The sequence below is a fragment of the Oryctolagus cuniculus genome, chromosome 5, assembly GCF_051225735.1.
Source record: "Oryctolagus cuniculus isolate XC-2025 breed Fujian yellow rabbit chromosome 5, ASM5122573v1, whole genome shotgun sequence".
Classification (NCBI taxonomy): Eukaryota; Metazoa; Chordata; class Mammalia; order Lagomorpha; family Leporidae; genus Oryctolagus; species Oryctolagus cuniculus.
Genome location: NC_142871.1, coordinates 62,416,929 through 62,436,643, shown reverse-complemented (window position 1 = coordinate 62,436,643; position 19,715 = coordinate 62,416,929). Strand labels below are relative to the sequence as shown.

At 47.0% G+C, this 19,715-nt stretch overlaps 1 long non-coding RNA gene across 4 annotated transcripts in view; it reads left to right on the top strand.

Annotated features, from left to right (window-relative positions):
* LOC138849624 (uncharacterized) overlaps positions 1-19,054 on the top strand; it is a 116,829-nt gene extending 97,775 nt beyond the window's left edge. For 3 of the 4 annotated variants that reach the window (XR_016234566.1, XR_016234565.1, XR_011388594.2), the window contains one exon: positions 15,844-16,070. This is a non-coding gene — a long non-coding RNA (uncharacterized LOC138849624). Of the gene's footprint in view, positions 1-15,843; positions 16,071-17,833 lie in introns of those variants that run through there. The other variant, XR_016234568.1, reaches the window with a different exon arrangement.
* The last annotated feature ends 661 nt before the right edge of the window (positions 19,055-19,715 follow it).

The following is a 19,715-nucleotide window of genomic DNA, read 5'->3' as shown; positions in this document are numbered from 1 at the left end:
ATTACTGTTAGAAAGCACTAAAATGAAGCAAAATCTGTTAGAAACTAGACAGGAATCGACTCTGGCAAGATTTGCTGTTTTGCAGCAGAGTTTTACTGTAAATAACTTCTCAATCTGTGTTCAGCTTAGGGACAGCAGATATGCATGGACTTGCTGGGCAGAGTTGGGGGAGGGGAGATTTAGGGAGGGAGGGAAAGGAGACCCAGAAATGGTGAATACCCCATCTATGTAGTAGGATGAAATCTGAAGCTGACCATTGTATAATGCACGCGTGAGGAGGCCCCACGGTCCTGGTGAGAAACAGCAGCTGGAATTTAAATTTAGGCTGTTAAAAACCAAAATACCAGGGCCGGCGCTGTGGTGTAGCGGATAAGGCCACTGCCTGCAGTGCTGCCATCCCATATGGGCACCGGTTCAAGTCTCAGCTGCTCCACTTCCGATCCAGCTCTCTGCTGTGGCCTGGGAAAGCAGTGGGAAATGGCCCAAGTCCTTGGGCCCCTGCACCCATGTGGGAGATCAGGAAGAAGCTCCTGGCTCCTGACCTCAGATTGACACAATTCTGGCCTTTACGGTCATGTGGAGAGTGAACCAACAAATGGAAGACCTCTCTCTCTCCCTCCCTCTCTCTCTGCCTCTGCCTCTCTGTAACTCTGCCTTTCTAATAAACAAATCTTTAAAAAAAAAAAAAAAAAAGCACACTACAGGAAACACACACTTTTCATCTGAAGTCCAGTTGTGTTAACTATCTTCTAAAATGAAAATCACTCTTCAAAATAACAGGTTCCCACGTTTGTCGTGTCTAGCTTGCAATTATAAAAAATTACCAGATATAAAAGAGGAAAATATGATCTGTACCTAACAGGGAAAAGGTAATAAATTCTGGTGCTGAGAAGAATCCAATGTTTTAATAGTACCTATTACGGCCTGCGCTGCGGCTCACTAGGCTAATCCTCCACCTGCGGTGCCGGCACCCCGGGTTCTAGTCCCGGTCAGGGCGCCGGATTCTGTCCCAGTTGCCCCTCTTCCAGGCCAGCTCTCTGCTGTGGCCCGGGAGTGCAGTGGAGGATGGCCCAAGTCCTTGGGCCCTGCACCAGCATGGGAGACCAGGAGAAGCACCTGGCTCCAGGCTTTGGATCAGCAAGGTGCGCCGCCCACAGTGCTCCAGCCGCAGTGGCCACTGGGGGGTGAACCAATGGAAAGGGAAGACCTTTCTCTCTGTCTCTCTTTCTCTCTCTCACTATCCACTCTGCCTGTCAAAAAAAAAAAAAAAAATAGTACCTATTACAACTATGTTCAAAGACCAAAAGAAAAATAGATACGTAGTAAGCTCAGCAGGGAAATAAACTATAAAAATAAAATAAATGAAAATTCTTAAGCACAAAAACAAAGAAACTGAAAATTAAATTCATTCAACAGGCTGAACAGTGGATTGGCATTAACAGGAAAAAAACAGTCAATAACTTGGAGCTGGTTCAATAGAAATCTAATGTAGAGAACAGAAAAGAAAAATTGCAGAACAGAGAAAAGAAAAATAAACAGCTCCACAGACTTGTAGCATAATGTGAAGCACTTTAACATTTGTTTAATTGAAATTCAAGATAAAAAAGAATGAAGTAGAAGCCGGCGCCGTGGCTCAATAGGCTAATCCTCCACCTTGCGGCGCCGGCACACCGGGTTCTAGTCCCGGTCGGGGCGCCGGATTCTGTCCCGGTTGCCCCTCTTCCAGGCCAGCTCTCTGCTATGGCCAGGGAGTGCAGTGGAGGATGGCCCAGGTGCTTGGGCCCTGCACCCCATGGGAGACCAGGAAAAGCACCTGGCTCCTGGCTCCTGCCATCGGATCAGCGCGGTGCGCCGGCTGCAGCGGCGGCCATTGGAGGGTGAACCAACGGCAAAGGAAGACCTTTCTCTCTGTCTCTCTCTCTCACTGTCCACTCTGCCTGTCAAAAAAAAAAAAAAAAAAAAAAAAAAAAAAAAAAAAAAGAAGTAGAAAACAAATTAAGAAGCAAAAGTAAAGAAACTGCCCAATTTAGACAGCAACATCATTTTACAGATCCAGGAAACTGAACAAACTCTAAGTGGGATAAAGGCATAGACAACCACAGCTAAATGCATGAGACAAAACTGCTATAACCCAACTAGGAAGAGAAAGGTTTTGGAAGCTTCTGGAGTAAAACAACACGTTTCATACAGGGGAACAATAATATAGATGACATCTTCTAAGAGGAAGCAGTAGAAGCCAGAAGACAATGGAATAACATCTTTAATGAACTGAAAAGCGAAAACAAAACACAATCGCATTCTGGAGCCAGTACTGTGGCCCAGTGGGTTGAGCCACTCCTTGCAACACTGGCATTCCCATATCTGAGTGCCGGTTAAAGTCCCAGCTGCTCTGCTGCTAACCCAGCCTCCCGCTAGAGCACCTGAGAAGCAGTGGAAGTTGGTCCAACTACTTGGGCCCCTGCTACCTATGTGATAGACAAAGTTGGCTTGACTCAGCCCTGGCTGTTGTCATTTGGGGAGTGAACCACTGGATGTCAGATCTCTCTCTCTCATTCATTCTTTCTCTCTTCCTCTGTTGCTCTGCTTTTCAAATAAATAAATAAATAAATAAACAAACCATTTTTTTTAAAGGTCAGTGGTAGGGGCTGCACTGTGGCATAGCAGGTAAAGCCACCGTTTGCAGTGCCAGCATCTCATACGCGCACCGGTTCAAGTCCTGGCTGCTCCATTTCCAATCTAGCTCTCTGCTATGGCCTGGGATAGCAGTAGAAGATGATCCAAATGCTTGGGTCCCTGCACCTGCATGGGAGGCCTGGAAGAAGCTCCTGGCTTCTGGCTTCGGATCAGCACAGCTCCAGCCATTGCAGCCAATTGGGGAGTGAACCAGCAGATGGAAGACCTCTCTCTCTCTCTGCCTCTCCTTCTCTCTGTGTAACTCTGCCTTTCAAATAAATAAATAAGTCTGTGCCAATCTGAAGCCAGGAGCCAGGAGCTTCTTCTGGGATGCTAGCGCCGCAGGTGGAGGCTTTACCTACTATACCGCATTGCTGGCCCCTGTAATTGTTGTAAAGCAGGAAAACAAAGTAAAATTTATACATATTAGAAAAACCAGTAAAACTGTCTCTGTTTATGGTTATCGTGATTGTCTTAAATAGATAGAACCAAGGAGCTAGCAAAAATAATAGTGAAAATATAAAGCTACCAAGGAGTTTAACAAGGTCTCAAGATACAAACCCTACAAATAGAGATCATTGCTATCTTTCTTTTTCTTAAAGATTTACTTATTTTATTTGAAAGGCAGAGTTATAGACAGAGAGGGAGAGGGAGAGAGAGAGAAAGGGATCAGTCTTCCATCTGCCGGATCACTCCTCAGATGGCTGCAATGGCCAGAGCTGGGCCAGTCTAAAACCAGGAGCCTGGAGCTTCCTCCATGTCTCCCACATGGGTGCAGGGCCCCAAGCACTTGGGCCATCTTCTGCTGCTTTCTCAGGGGCATTAGCAGAGAGCTGGATCCAGCGTGGAACAGCTGGGAATTGAACAAACACCCATGCCGGGGCTGCAGATGGTGGCTTAACCTGCTGTGCCACAGTCCTGGCCCCTCATTTCTATTTCTGTATGCCAACAGAAACCAGTTAGAAAATAAAATTAAAAATTTTTTCATTTATAATAGCAATAAATTACAAAATATTAGGAATAATTTTAACAAAAGACCTCTACATGAATGTAAAACCTGTACACTGAAAACTTCAAAAGGAAATTAGGGGACCCATAAGGGAATGGAGAGTTGTACCAGATTTCCATATTTTGATGATTTCATATTTTAAGTTGTCAATTCTTCCATTTTTTTAAGACCTAAAACATCCAAACATTCATGAATGCGAACAAAGGATTTAACCTGTGGTCAACTGAACAGTGGCCCCAAAGATGTATGAGTCCTCATCCCTGGAACCCATGAATGTCACCTTCTAGGACAAAAGACATCTTGCAGCTGCACTAAGGATCCTGAGACAGGAGAATGTGCTGGATTGCTTGGTGGCATGAATCTGAAGATCCCAGAAAGAGAGAAGTGGCAGGATTAGAATCGGAGGAGGTAATCTGACAGAAGCAGAGATGGGGATGATGCAGCCATTAGCCAAGGAATGCTGGCAGCCTTTCGAAACCAAAAGAGCCAGGTTATGAATTCTGTTTTAAAAGATTTATTTATTTATTTAAGAGGCAAAGTTAGAGAGAGGGAGAGACACAAAGGTCTTCCATCCACTGGTTCATTCCCCAAATGACTGCAACAGCTGGAGCTGGGCTGATCTGAAGCCAGGAGCCAGGAGCTTCTTCTGGGTCTCCCAGGTAGGTGCAGTGGCCCAAGCACTTGGGCCTTCTTTTACTGCTTTCCCAGTCCATTAGCAGAGAGCTGGATTGGAAGTGGAGCAGCCTGGTTTCCAGCCGGTACCCATATGGGATGCTGGTGCCACAGGCAGGAGCCCTAACCTACTACACCACAGTGCTGGCCCCATTAATTCCTTTTTGGAGCCTCCAAAAGGAACCAGTCCTGACAGCTTCTTGATTTTAGTTCTTTGGCACTCACCTTAGACTTCTGATCACCAGAACTTTAAGAGGGTACATTACTGATGTGCTAAGTCGCTAAGTTTGTGGTCATTTGTTCTAGTGTAGCATTAGACTATGAATGCACCTGCTGGAGAGGATGTGGACATGAAGCTTCAGTCACGTAGACACTATGTTTTGACATAGAGTCTTGTCAACCAGTGGAATGGAGTGGGTTCTAGAAATAGAGCCCACACATGCAGTCTATTGGTTCTCCACAAAGGTGCCAGGGTAGTTTCATGGGAAAAGGAAAGCATTTCCAAAACTGTACTTGAAAACTGGACCTCTGCACTTTAAAAATGAGCCTTGATCCCTACTTCACATAATACACAGAGATAATTTTTAGATGAATTATAGGTATAAAACAGAAAAGCTAAAACTACAAAGCAGGGAATCTTTACATCCTAGGACTAGCCAAAAATGACTCGGGCACAACACAGAAATTGATAGCCATAAAAGGAAATAATTAAACACTAGTCTTAATCAAAATCAGAATATTCAGTGCACCAAAAGACACCATGAAGAAAATGAATATGGGCAGGAACTTGGCTTAGGAGTTAAAACACAGGTCGGGATGCTTGTGTCCCACACTGGAATGCTTGGGCTCAAGTCTTGGCTCTGGCTCCTGATTCCAGCTTCCTGCAAACGTGGACCCCAGAAGGCAGTGACAGCTCAAGTAGTGTGTCCTGGCCACCCATGTGAGAAACCCGGGTTGAGTTCTGGGCTCCTAGATTCTCTCCCCGGCTGTCACAAGTTTTGGGGAAGTGACCCAGAGGATGGGAGCTCTGTGCGCTTGCTCTCGCTCTCGCTCTTGCTCTGTGTGTGTGTGTGTGCACCAGCCTCTCAAATAAAGAAAAATAGACAAACCACACACTACAAAATATTCATAAAATATGTATCTAACAAAGATCTTATATCAGAATTTATAAAAGAACTGCTACAACCAATAAAAAAGGAAACAAGGAAATATTTGGATACTTCACAAATGAAAATATACATATAACTGTCAACATATGAAATAGTGTTGAACTTAATTGTTTATCATGTGAATACAAATTTATTTATTTATTTTAAAGATTTACTTATTTATTTGAAAGGCAGAGAGGCAGAGGCAGAGAAAGAGATCTTCCATTCACTGGTTCACTCCCCAAATGGCTGCAATAGCCAGGGCTGGGCTGATCCAAAGCCAGGAGCCAGGAGCTTCTTCCAGGTCTCCCACATGGGTGCAGGGGCCCAAGCACTTGGGCCATCTTCCACTGCTTTCCCAGGCCATTAGCAGGGAGCTGGATTGGAAGTGGAGCAGTGGGGAATTGAACCGGTGCCCATATGGGATACTGGCACTGCAGGCAGAGGTTTAACCTGCTATACCACAGTACCAGCCCCAGATTTAAAAAACAATGAGATGCTACTACATATCCACAGGTCTGGCTAACATGTAAAAGACTGATTAGCTAAGTGCTGCAAGGATGTGAAGTAGTAGAATTTGCATGTGTTGATGCATCCATGTTGGCATTGATCTATACAATGGTATTGATCTATACAATCAATATAGAGCTGCACTTTGATTTAGCAATTCCTTTCTGAGGTGTCTATCCAAGAGAAATTAAAACATATATCCACAAAAAAGTTTATACAAAAATGTACGAGCAGCTTTTTCATAACAGCCAAAGCCAGAAGCAACTCAGTGTCCATCCATCAGACAATAAGCAAATAGTCGTATACTAAAGGGAGTTAATACTAAAGAAAGAATGACCTAACGGCATGGATGAGCCCCACAAATGTTATGCTGAGCAAAAGGAGGAAAAGACTAATAACAGCACATAATGCTTCCAAAACAGACACAAATAATCAAAAGTGAAAATATAGAAACAGTGGCTGCCTGTGAATGGGGAATGACTGGGAAGAGACACAAAGAATCGTTCAGGGGAGATACAAGTGTTCTACATTGCCATAGGAGTGTGAGTTACATAAGAGTATCTGCTTGTCGGCCGGTGCCGCGGCTCAATAGACTAATCCTCTGCCTGCAGCGCCGGCACACCAGGTTCTAGTCCCGGTTGGGGCGCTGGATTCTGTCCTGGTTGCCTCTCTTCCAGGCCAGCTCTCTGCTGTGGCCCGGGAAGGCAGTGGAGGATGGCCCAAGTGGTTAGGCCCTGCACACGCATGTTAGACCAGGAGAAGTACCTGGCTCCTGGCTTCAGATCAGCGCGGTGTGCCGGCTGCAGCGCGCTGGCCGCGGTGGCCATTGGAGGGTGAACCAACAGCAAAGGAAGACCTTTCTGTCTCTCTCTCTCACTGTCCACTCTGCCTGTCAAAAAAAAAAAAAAAGTATTTGCTTGTCAAAAGTATATGGTTCGAGCCAGTGGGTTAAAGCCCTGGCCTGCAGCGCTGCCATCCCATATGGGCACCGGTTCAAGTCCCAGCTGCTCCACTTCCAATCCAGCTCTCTGCTGTGCCCCGGGGAAAGCAGTGGAAGATGGCCCAAGTCCTTGGGCCTCTGCACCCACATGGCAGAGCTGGAAGAAACTCTGGGCTCCTGGCCTCAGATCAGCCTAGGTCTGGCCATGTGGCCATTTGGGGAGTTAACCAGCAAATGGAAGATCTCTCTGTCTCTACCCCTCTCTCTGTATCTCTGCCTTTCAAATAAATAAAATAAATCTTTAAAAAAAATTGTATGGCTAGGATGTAACATCTTAATATATACAAATTTGCCTAATAAAACTAACACTAAGCATTAAAGTCACTGAGTCATTAAAGTCACTGAGTATATATGGAGTGGTGCGGGGAGAAAAAAATCATGCAAGAATGGCAGATTATGGTAATTGTTGAAGTTGAGTGTTAGGTTCATGGGAGTTCATTGCCTGCTTTGTTCATTTTTTATGCATTGGAAATTTTCCATAATGAAGTCTTAAGTATAACAGTTGATACATAATTCCTTTTGACAATAGCAGGACCTACTGAATATTATCTAGTATTTTTAATTGGCTGGAGGTTAAAAATGAGAAAATAAGTGGCTTTCCGCGGGAAGTGTGTCTCTATTTCTTGGATCGTTTTCAGTAGTTTCAGTGTTCAAAAATAGAAGCGAGGTCGTCTCTGTAATCATCTCAGTGTTAAGCTTTAGAACAACATTCTTCAGAGAACAGACTCTGAAGAATTTTTGTTTTATTTGAAAAATTCATAGGTCTTCGTGTTAGCAAATCATATGAGAGTATGTTTGATAAACCTGAAACATCAAATCCTCTCGTTTCTAGAAACTTTCTTGAGCTGTATACTTAAAAATGGTGCAGATGGTAAATCTTACAGTAGGCGTCTTTCACCGCAAATTTTTAAACATAATGTAAGTAGAATGAATTCTAAATGGAGGCATGAAATGGTTTTCCCTCCCCTCCATATCTCAATATGTATGTCTTTCGTCCTTGGAGGTCACCTGTTGCTCATTTTTACAATTGCTGGAAATCAAATACTTTTAAAAATGTTTCGAATAATTGTCCTTGAGTCCCCAGCAAGCAAACACTTTGAGATATTCCCCCAAATTGGAAATGCAGATGAAAGCCCACATTGAGGTATTATTTCACCGCCGTTAGAATGGCCGTTCTCAAGAAGAAAACCACAAATGCTGCAGACGATGTAGAGAAAGAGACGCTCTTATACAGTGTTTGTGGGACTGTGAGTTAGCACAGCCATTATGGAAAACAACATGGAAGTTCCTCAAGAAACATTGAGTACAACTGCGGTAGGATCCAACAACTCCACGACTGGGGGTATGTCCAAAGGAATTGAGATCAAAGAGACATCTACACTCCCATGTTTATTGCAGCACTACTCACAATAGCCAAGATGTGAAATCAACCTAGGTGTCTTTCAGTGGATGAATGGATTTTTTAAAAAGTGCGTGTGCACACACACACACACACACACACACAATAGGAAATATTCAGCCATAAAAAAGAATGAGATTCTGTCATTTGTATCAAAAGGATGGAACTGGATGATGCTATGTTAAGTGAAATGAAACAGACTCAGAAAGAAAAATACTGCAATAGTCTCACTTGTATATGGAAACTAAAAGGTTGATCTTGAAGAAGTATAGCATAGACTAATGATAACCAGGGGCAGATGTTTGGCCTAGCAGTTAATCCCTCATTGTAGTGCCTGGGTTCAAGTCCCGACTCCATTTCTTGTCCAGCTTCCTGCGTATCCACATTCTGGAAGGCAGCAGGGACTAGCTGAAGCACTTGGCTCCCTGCTAGCCACACAGGAGATCTGGACCGGGTTCCTGGCTTCAGCCTGACCCAGCTCTATTGGCAGTCATTCAGAGGGTGAATCAATGGATGGGCAATCTCTCTCTCTGCCTGTCTCCCTCCCTCTCTGTCACTCTGCCTTTTAAACGAATTAAAGCTTCCAAAATTTTGTAATTAAATAATTCCTTGAAATTTACAAGTATAAATGTTTCACGGACATTTGATTCAGCTGTACACTTGTCAGTGAGTTTATTTCATTTAGGCAGCTTGCTTTATGTCAGCCTTTCAGTTTCATAATTTGTGTACCCCCGATTTGATGGGAGAGTCAGAAGCAGAAATAGGAGAGCTCTCAGGTATAAAGAACACTTCAGTTTAAATTCACTGACGCTGTCCTTAGAGAAAGAGGTAGAACTGCACAGTTACATTTTCTCGAGTTTCTATCTGGATTTTCTGTAAAAAACGTCTCCGACTGGGCTGCTCGGGGAGGTTCTGAAACCTTTGTTTCCTGGGAGCACGGTGGCTGTGGAGGAGCACAGACATCTGTGCGGGGCAGCCCGGGGAAGGCAGGCCACTGGAACACGTCAGCAGGCGCCGCCAGGCACCAGGGCTAGAGCGGGAGTTTCCCGAGGTGAAGGAACTCCCCCACTCCTTTCTGTCCTGGAGTCACTTGGTTGGAGAAGTCAAGAATCTGGCTGATGGAATCTGCCCTTGGCTGCTCTGGGTCTGATAGGAGGAGTCTGTGGGACAGAGGCTCCAGGATGCTGACAGCCTTATCAGTGCTGGTGCGCGCTGGTGCGCACTGGTGCTGCCCAGCTCCTGGGCAGCGTGGAGGGGAGATCCCACGGAGGGGCACAGGGTGTCGCTGCAGGGGGACGCTAGGTCCACCCGTGAGGACAAAAGCCTTTATAGCCACAGGCTCCTCGGGCCCTCGGAGATGGTTGTGCCCTGTGTTCCTGTCCATAGGGACCAGCCATGCAATGCTGGACAAGGAACGAGCAGACCAGGATGCCCTGGCTGTATAAGTGACAGGAAGATGCACGTGACACACGTGCCTTGAACAGTGCAGAAACGTCTGCTTTCTTACAGAAGAAGCATTTCTGAAATAGGACCAGACACAGGCTGATTGAGCCATCGGCCAGGTGATACCATCAAGGGTCCAGATCAAGCCCATCTTTCTGCTCTGTCATTGTAAGAGTGTCCGTCTTTGGATGGCTTCCCCAGATGCAGGCTTCAAATCCCCACACCCCACTCTCCGGAGGCAGAACAAAGGAATTAGTGTGTACTTGTGTCTCTTTTTAAGACCTAAGAAACCTTTTCTGGGAAATCCCTTGGTGATGTGTCTTCGTGACTCATTGGTCACAAATGGGTCACATGCCTCTTTCATGAGTTACCATCAAGGGAAATGGGATTTCCACAATTGGCGTAGCCAAGTTAGTTGGGAACCAGGCCAGGCTTCCCAAAGGCTCATGCCCGTAAAGAGCATAAAACTGATGAGCGGACAGAGTTGGATGATGTTTTCTTAGCAGATCGTGGAAGCTTGTCACCTATGTGGCTCCCCGGGATTTGAGGAATGTCCCCCGCTATGAGATGGAAGCAGAAGTCACCTTCACAGTCGGCAGGTGCATTTGGGTGCAGAAATGTTACGGAATCCACAAACCAGACACACCTAGCTGCCTAAGACTGGAATCTGGAACAGAATCTGGAACAGAAGGGAGGAGTCAGGTGCCAGGCAGAGTCCCCTGCTTGGTGAAGGTGGAGGCTGCACTGTTTGCTTTGCAGGCCCAGCTGCGTGGCGACTTTTGTTCCCGGCATCTGTGTTGGAGGCAGCCCTGGATGCTGGCTTTCCGGGCAGTGGTTTTGGTATAGCGTGAGCGCTGCTCCTGGTTACGGAGCTTCCAAGCTTTGTCTGCCAGCCCTCCTGGGGACTCTACATGCTCCCCGTGCCCCTGAATAAATCCCTTTCCAGTGTAACTAGCTTGAGTGAGTTCTGCTGTTCCTGGCCAGGAGTTCTGCAAGGAGGAAGTGAGGGCTCACTGTCAGGTAGGCAGAACCCAGGCAGCCACAGTAGGGGTGGGTACATACGTGGCATTGCAGAATACCAGGGCAGACATGGGGATATGTGTCTGTGGAGCACCCGCTGAGCTCCTTACAGAAAGTAAAATATGGACTTGTACCCGGATCCTTTTCCGCCAGTATCTCCCTGGTGATGGCTCAACGACCTTTTTCTGGAAGTCCGCTCTCCTTGTCTCTCTGTCCTTAAGCATTGCCACTGAATGACACGATACTCTGAGGGGTTTCCCCTTGGCCTAAGGGGTGGCTGTAACTTAATAACTGTGTACAAGAAGTTACAGACCAGTCTAACCATGCCATGCAAGTCAAGTATAACCTTAAAAGTTTTAAAAAATGAAATACATAGAGGCTGGCATTGTGGCACATTGTGGCTGCTGTGTGTGATGCTGGCATCAAGTGCTGGTTCAAGTCCTGGCTGATACACTTCCAATCTAGCTTCCTATTCACGTGCCTGGGAGGTGGCAGGTGATGGCCCAAATTTGGCCCTCTGCCACCCACATGGGAGACTATGATAGAGTTCTGGGCTGCAGGATTTGGTCTGACCCAGCCCTAGCTGTTGTGGATATTTGGGGAGTGAACCAGCAGATGGAAGCTCTCTCTCTCTCTCTCTCTCTCTCTCTCTCTCTTTCAATTCTTCTTTTAAAAAATGAAATGGATATGCTTGACTTGGTATCTTCATACATATAATTAAAAGATAATATATCTTCCCTGCAATTTATTTAACATTTTTATTAAACAAAAACCCTTATGGCAACATTAATGACACTTTAAAAAAATTTACTTATTTATTTGAAAATCAGAGTTCGGGGGGGGCGGAGAGTGAGAGAGAGAGAGAATCTTACACCCACTGGTTGACTCTCCAGGTGGCTACAACTGCCAGTCCTGGACCAAGCCAAAGCCAGGAGGCAGGAGCTTCATCTGGGTCTCCCAGGTGGATGGCAGGGGGCCCCAGTACTTGGGCCATTCTCTTCTGCTTTCCCTGGCCATTCGCAGGGAGCTGGCTCAGAAAAGCAGCAGCCGGAACAAGAACCATTGCCCACATGGGATGCTGGCATTGGTGTTGCAGGTGGCAGCTTGAACCGCTATGCCACAATGCCAGCCCCTAATGACCCTTTAAATAACAGAAGGAGAAACCACATTTACAATTTCAGTCCTCCCCTTCCTCAACAGAACTACTTGTGCCTCTCAGTAGGGTAGCATCATACTATTATCTCCATGCCTCCACTTGACTTTGTAGACAAGTAAACCCACTGCCATCCTCATTGGCTATCTGGAGGTTTCTGGCTTACAGACATTTCTATATTAATTTTGTATTAAACAGACTTCAAATATCATCCTTCTTGTGGATAATGCAAATCGCTGAATCATCCAAATATTTCTACTGGCTTTGCATGGCACTGTTGTTCTGCATTGCCACTGACAACGTGCCCATGGGTGAGCGTCCCCCACCACAGACAGCAACGGGTGCATCTTAACTATTTTGTTTCATAGAAGCCAAATGGAAGCTTATTACAGTTTGATTTTGTAGATTTGCATGATTACTGAGGTTTTCTTGTGATCCAGCTGGGAAAGGCCCCCTGGTTCAGCATCGTCACAGCCTTCCAAGACTTGCAAGGCTGCACCAGGCTCATGGTTTGCAAATGTAATAAAGATGTGCCCATGATCAAGAATGACTCAGAAAGTGCCATGTGGTTTTCTTCAGGAGCTGGTTTTAGGCAGAATTAATCCTTTCAGAGGGTGATTATGTTGGATTGTCCTAGTTATGTCCACGGAGGGCCTGGGGGAGGGGATTTCTTCGTTTGTCGAAACATTGCTGCACATTTCATCTCGAATTTTCTACCTAGTGCGTGATAAAAAAAAAAAAAATCTCCACCAAAGTTGTGGCAGTCAGTGTAAGCTGTGTTCTCCGTGTTTGAAACATCTGACATGGATGAATGTCACAGCGCTACCTTGGCTCTTTGTGACATCTCCCCCCACCCCCAGGAGCAGTTGCTGGTTTTTTTTTTTCACCAGATAAATGCCTCCTCCTTTTCCCTCTTCTTTTCTGTGCTACAAATATAAGCAACCATTTTATGAAAAAAAATAGTCCTTGAAAGAAATTTACATTTTGGCAAATGTGGCTTGATTTAGAATGCTAGTGTAAAATTTCTCATACAAAGCCAGGGTCCTGGGAAACAGAATGTTCTCTTTTGAACTGCATTTGGAAAAACAAATTAATTGTAACCCTTGCTTTGCTCAGACCATGCTGTCCTGGGGGAGTACAGGCAAAATGTAGCAAAGATAGTTTTGGGCTCCAAGCATCCACTCCCTGCAAACACTGAAGGCCCTGTCCCTGAGTCCTTTCCTTCTCTAGCAGAAGAAGTGGCCCCTCCTGCGACACCGCACAGCACGGTGCCATTTAAAATACTGCCCTTTGGTACCCACCTCTGCTCCGCCCCCTGGTGGTCTCAGGCCGCCACTGCCGCCCCTCCCCACCCTCCCTATGGGCCTCAAGTGTCTGCAGAGGCTGTAGGGGTGGAGCAGGTGCCACCTTCCTTTTCTCACCACCAAATATCCCTCGAATAAACTCTCCCGCTCAGGATCTTGCCATTTTCCAGTTCCCCTGGCCCTGCATCAAAGGACATTTAAGCGACACAACCTATGGTTGCCTCCAAAAAGTTTCTGCCTCTTCAACAGTGGGAACTCTTGGAAAGCTGCATGCAAAGGAATCAAGTTTGCCTGTTACCGACAGCGTGTATAAGGGCACTTCAAAAACTTCGTAGAAAAATGGGAGTAGTATTTTGATACAAAATTTTTTTGAAGTTCACACATGCCCTTTTCGTAATACACATTTTCCATTAACTTTTTAAAGACTATATGTGTGCGTTTCACAAATTCTTTTACACCAAAATAAACGTATCTTTAAATTCCACTTTCTGTAAACTTTTTTGAACTATCCTAATAGAAGAATTAACTCAAAATGGGTTAAAGAGTTAAGAAAGAGCTAAAACTACAAAACTTTTTAGTAGAAAATAGGAAAAATCTTCTTGAACTTGGCAACAAATTCTTACCTGTGACACCAAAAGCACAGCAATGCATTACAATAAAAGAAAAATTAGAGTGTATCAAAATCTAAAACTTTTGTGCATCGAAGAACACTATCAAGAAAGTGAAAAGAGCGGCCGGTGCTGTGGCATAGTGGATAAAGCCATCGCCTGCAGTGCCAGCATCCCATAGGGCGCAGGTTTGTGTCCTGGCTGCTCCACTTCCCATCCAGCTCCCTGCTAATGTACCTGGGAAAGCAGTGAAAGATGGCCCAAGTGCTTGGGCACTTGCAGCCACATGGGAGACCCAGAGGAAGCTCCAGGCTCCTGGCTTCGTATCATCTCTGCATGTGGGGAGTGAGCCAGCAGATGGAAGACCTCTCCCCCCCCCCCCGCCCCTTTCTCTTTCTGCCTCTGTCTCTTTGTAACTCTGCCTTTCAAATAAATAAATAAATATTTTTTTAAAAAAAGTGAAAAAGAAAAACTACAGAATGAGAAAAAATATTTACAAATAATCTGTATGAAATGGACCTAATATCCAGAATCTAAAAAGAATGTGTATGACCAAACTACAAAAGACAATGCAACTTATAAAAGTGGCCAAAAGACTTGAATTGACATTTCTGCAAAGGGGAGAAATAGATGACCAACATGCACATGAAAAGATACTCAACATTACTAGTCCTTAGGGAGATGCAAATCAGAACCACATTAAGATACTGCTTCTTACTGGCTATAATAAAAATCACAGAAACTAGCACGTATTGGTTAGGATGTAGAGAAAATGGACCCTTCATACATTGCTGGAATGAACATAGAATGGTGGGCCCGGTGCTGTGGAAAGCAGGCTGACACCCTGGCCTGAAGTGCCAGCCTCCCATATGGGTGCCAGTTCGAGACCCGGCTGCTCCACTTCCCATCCAGCTCTCTGCTATGGCCTGGGAAGACAGAGGAAGATGGCCCAAGTCCTTGGGCCCCTGCACCCCCTTGGGAGACCCAGAAGAAGCTCCTGGCTCCTGGCTTTGGATCAGCGCAGCTCTGGCTGTTGTGGCCAATTGGGGAGTGAACCAGTGGATGGAAGACCTCTCTCTCTTTCTCTCTCTCCCTCCCTCTCCCTCTCTCCCTCTCTCCCTCTCCCTCTCCCTCTCTCCCTCTCTTTCTGTGTGGTTCTGACTTTCAAATAAATAAATAAATCTTAAAAAAAAATAGAATGGAGCAGTCACTGTGGATAGTTTCTCAAAACATTAAACAAAATTGCCATATGATCCAGAAATCCCACTCCTGCATGGAATAAAGCCTCATGTCCACATGGAAGCCAGGACACACTCAGTAGCGCTGCCCACAACAGCTAACACTTGAAACAACCCAAATACCCATCAACCCATGAACGGAAGAGCGCTATGTGTGTGTAGCCATAGAACAGAGTATTCTTCTACAGTAAAGAAGAGAGATGGTGCTGATAAGTATGCCACAATGTGAGTCAGCCTTGCAAACACTGTGCTAAGGGAAAGAAGTTGGACACAGGTCAGATACTGGTGGTTCCACTGATGTGAGATTCCCAACAGGTAGCTTTGTGCAGACAGAAAGCAGTTTGACCATCAGCCGGGGCTGAAGAGGAGGGGAAATTGGCAAGGACTGCCTAACAGATCCCTTAGGGGTGATGAAAACGTTTGGGAACCAGATAGGGGTAACGGTTGTACCGCATGGTGAAGGTACTAAATGCCACTGAAATATGTACTTTAAAATGGTTAATTGTGTCTTATTTAAATTTCATCTTAGAAAGTTAAAACCACATTTTTTAAAAATGGTTTCCTCCAGGGCTGGCATTGTGGTACAGTAGGTTAAACCACTGCCTGCAATGCCATCACCCCATACGGGTGCCAGTTCATGTCCCGGCTGCTCCACTTTTGATCCAGCTCCTGCTAATGTCCTGGGAAAGCAGCACCCACGTGGGAGACCCTGAAGAAGCTCCTGGTTCCTGGCTTCAGCCTGGCCCAACCTTGGCCATTGTGGGGAGTGACCCAGAAGATGGAAGACCTCAATCTCTCTCTCTCTCTCTCTCTCTCTCCCTCTCTCCCTCTCTCCCTCTCTCCCTCTGTCTCTGCAACTCTGAATTTCAAATAAATAAATAAATCTTTAAAAACCTGGTCTTCTCTATGATAGTATGATACTCGTATTTTGGTTTTCATTCCTGGTTCCTAACTCGTAACTCTCATAGCCTTTTATTATTTCTGAACTAACTAGAATAATAATGCATTTGGCTTCCTGTCCTTGGCTCCTGAAGTCACTTCTCAGGGAGAAAGGTGAAAGACATGACTATTGGGGCACTTTGGGCCTCAGCAGCCAAAGTCTCTCCCTTTTTCAAACTCAGCCCTTAAAACTCTTCCTGTGCGGTTGGTCCTGCTGTGAGCACTCACAGCAACCTTGGTTTCCTTTCCCCCAGCGCAGGTGCAGCTAAGTCTCAATTCTGTGGTTAAAACTCAACAGAAAGGCAGGAACTCCAGGGCTGCCTTTTTATGGGCGGCCTTGAGAGCAGTGGAAGCGAATGAGTCATACCTGCCTTTCCTCTCTACACCTCTGAGGTGTCTGTTGCCCGTGCCCTTGCCGTAGGCTTCCTTCTGTCTCCTGGGGTGGAAAGCCTCGTCCCCATCCACACAGTAAGTCCCCTGCCCTGCCTTTCTTGCCTGACCACTGAGCTCCCCACCCTTCTTCCTTCCTGTGCCTCCTGTCCTCTCTCCAGCGTCTCCTGGTGCCACAGACCCACAGGGTTCACCCAATCTCTCCCTGGCACAATGTGGTTAAGGGCAAAGGTGGAGGCTTTGCCCAGGAGGGAGGATGGTGACCCCTGCAGGTGCCTGTAGGCAAGAGAGATTTTGGCTCCAGCTGAGAGAACAGGAAACTTGTTGGTGTCTAGAGGAAGAAATGGAGAGACAAGAAAATGAGACAAATGTGTGGAGGAGGGATGCAGCCTGGCCTGTGTGAGGGAGAAGCCATGGGTACTCTGGCTGTGAATGGCTGACCCGGAGGCAGGTGCACCCAGGATGGAGAAAGCCCTCTCAGGCTTCTCCCTCAAGGCATGAGGGTGGGGACATGGCCCTGCCCAAGGGCAGGAGCCGACTTGTTCCTGCACATAGGTGAGCTGGCATAGCCACAGACACTCCCAGAAATCACTGGTGGGAGACAGGAGTGGGGAGGCGAGAGGAGTCTGGGGGTTGGGTATCAGGGGAACCACATCCCAGGACATGTGAATGACACATTATGCACTCTGAGCCTGAATATCACATGCTCAAATTCACGTTCATTTGTTCACTTATTCAACAAATAGGTGTTGGGCATGTGTATTGAATAAACAAAGAGTTACTGACAATGTTCCAGCAGCCATCTTTGCATTGAGGGTGCCCAAAGGTGAGTGAGATGGGCACGCTGGCTGCTCCCAGGATGCTCACCATCTCACAGGCTCAGCATCTCCATTCTCTTTCCCCCAAGCTCTCCCCTCAGGGACCCAATGTACAAAAAGTATAACAAATAATGGCCAGGAGTGGTGGTGTGGCACAGCAGGTTAAGCCACCTCCTGTGATGCCAGCATCCCATATGAGTACCAGTTTGAGTCCCAGCTGCTCTACTTCTGATCCAGCTCCCTGCTAATGCACCTGGCCCAAGTGCCTGGGGCCCTGCATCCATGTGGGAGACCCAGATGGAGTTCCTGGCACCTGGCTTTGGCCTGGCCCAGGTCTGGCCATTTGGGCCATTTAGGGAGTGAACCAGTGGATGGAAGATCTGTCTGTCTCTGTCTGTGTGTTATTCTGCCTTTCAAATAAATAAATCTTTTTTAAAATGGCCCTAACAGGATGCTTTGGGGCAGCTCTGAACCCTTCCTGTGAGACCATCATCTTTCTCCTTGGTCAGGTTCTGCGAACGAGGCCTGTGTCTTCGAGAAGCACTTCCTGTCCCGGGTGCCTGGCGAGCAGGAAACGATGCTGCTCCATCCCGGAAGAGCTTTCCTCGCGCTGCTGTGACATCAGGGTGGCTCCTGCTGGGAGACCTGCTGTGTGCTCTGTCCGGAGCTTTTCCAGGCGACCAGCTGGTGCAAGGTGCAAACGCATCGCTGCCTAAGAACATAAGCCACTTAGCACAAGGCCTGGCAGAGCTTTGAGTTGGGTGCTGGGCTGTAGTGAGAAGAGGCACATGGCGAGGGGTGGGGGTGGTGGAGGAAAGCTTGGCCCAGCTGCCTAATTAGAGGACAGGGGAAGGTAGCACCAGCCGCAGACTGCATCAGCTGCAGCCAATGGACAGCAGGCCACCAAGTCCTAAATTACCCGGAGGTCTCCACTCCTGGTAGACGAAGAGCTGCCGTGGGCACCAAGAATTCCTTATTTCCAGTGTGAGTTCTCCAAATTAAAATGAAAACAGAAAATTGTGTTTCCTTCCATGCCCTAATAAAAACAGCACTCAAGCCACCGTTCATTTGAACAATGAACTCAGGAAAAGCCCCGACAGAACAATTTCACTGAAGGACTTCAGTGCTGAAACTCATTTTCCCGGGGCAGCTGAAGCCGGTCTACAGGGCTTCCAGTCTCACAGAGAAAGTCTTACCCGCGTTGCATGGTGTGATAATCATCCTATGTGTTTCCCAAACAGTACTTCCTCTGTGTTTTCATTGCAACTTTTCACCTCTGAGCCTTGCAGAGGAAGCGAGAGTGTGAAATGGCTTATTTTAGACTTCTTATTTTGAGTTCACTGTCGAGTCCCGTGCGGTTGTAGGAAATAGTAGAGGGAGGTCCTGAAGGTCCCGAGCCCTCGTTGCTCAGTTTCCCCGACAGTAACTTCCTGCAGAACCACCGTGCAGGATCCACAGGCAGGATGGTGGCTGACACCTGCCCCTCAGCCACATCTTGAGGGTCATTTAGTCCAACTTCCACACCTCCCCGACAAGAGAGCTGGCACAGGCCCACGGGGGAACAGCGTAGGGCTGCCAGAAGCGGCAGTGAAATTGAAGTCTCCTGCCTTCCAGCCCAGGACTCTTTCCAGTAAGCCCAATCTCATTTCTCTTCCTCACATCGCCTCCCGCGCTGTACACCCTCGTACGCCTCTCCCTAACCTCCGAGATCATCCCTTTCTCTCCCTTTACTTCCCCGTGCAGCCTAGGCCTGCAGCCGGTCCCTTCAGATTTCTCCTCTGGCCACGCCCAGTCCAGTCATCCCCCTGTACACGATTTCCTCTCCTGGGCCACGGGGCGCTGCTCCAGAAAACCACAAAAGGTGGGCGCAATGGGACCCACCCACGAACTCGCCAGTGAAGACAGGAGGCAGGAGGCAATGGCAGACACACTCGATCCTCTCTCTCTTCTGGAGGCTACTCAGGGGTCAGTTCCTCTTTGCCATCCTTCCAGCTGGGTGCCCCGTGCCGAGTCAGCTCCTTGCTGAGGCTCCTGGGGGAGGGACCACCCAAAGCCAAAGCACGAAGCCAGAGATCGTGTCCAGGGATGGGCAGCCACCACTCTGGCTGAGCATACAGTATCTGTGGGAACCTGGCTTGCAATGAGCCACGTTCAAGGTGGAGGAGTTGGGCTGGAACCACCTGTGTGACCCGGACAAGGAGAGATGCTAAAGCTTCATTTCCACATGTGGGAGACGAGCGCAGCGGTAGTCGTGCAGGGTTACTGATTTAAAGTGGCGAAGCACTCAGCTCAGGTCCTGTTACACCTAAGTCCCCTAAGCCCTAGTTACTATAATAAGATAGGAGTGCAGGCTCTCACGTAGGTCACGGAGACCTGCGATTTAGTTTGGTG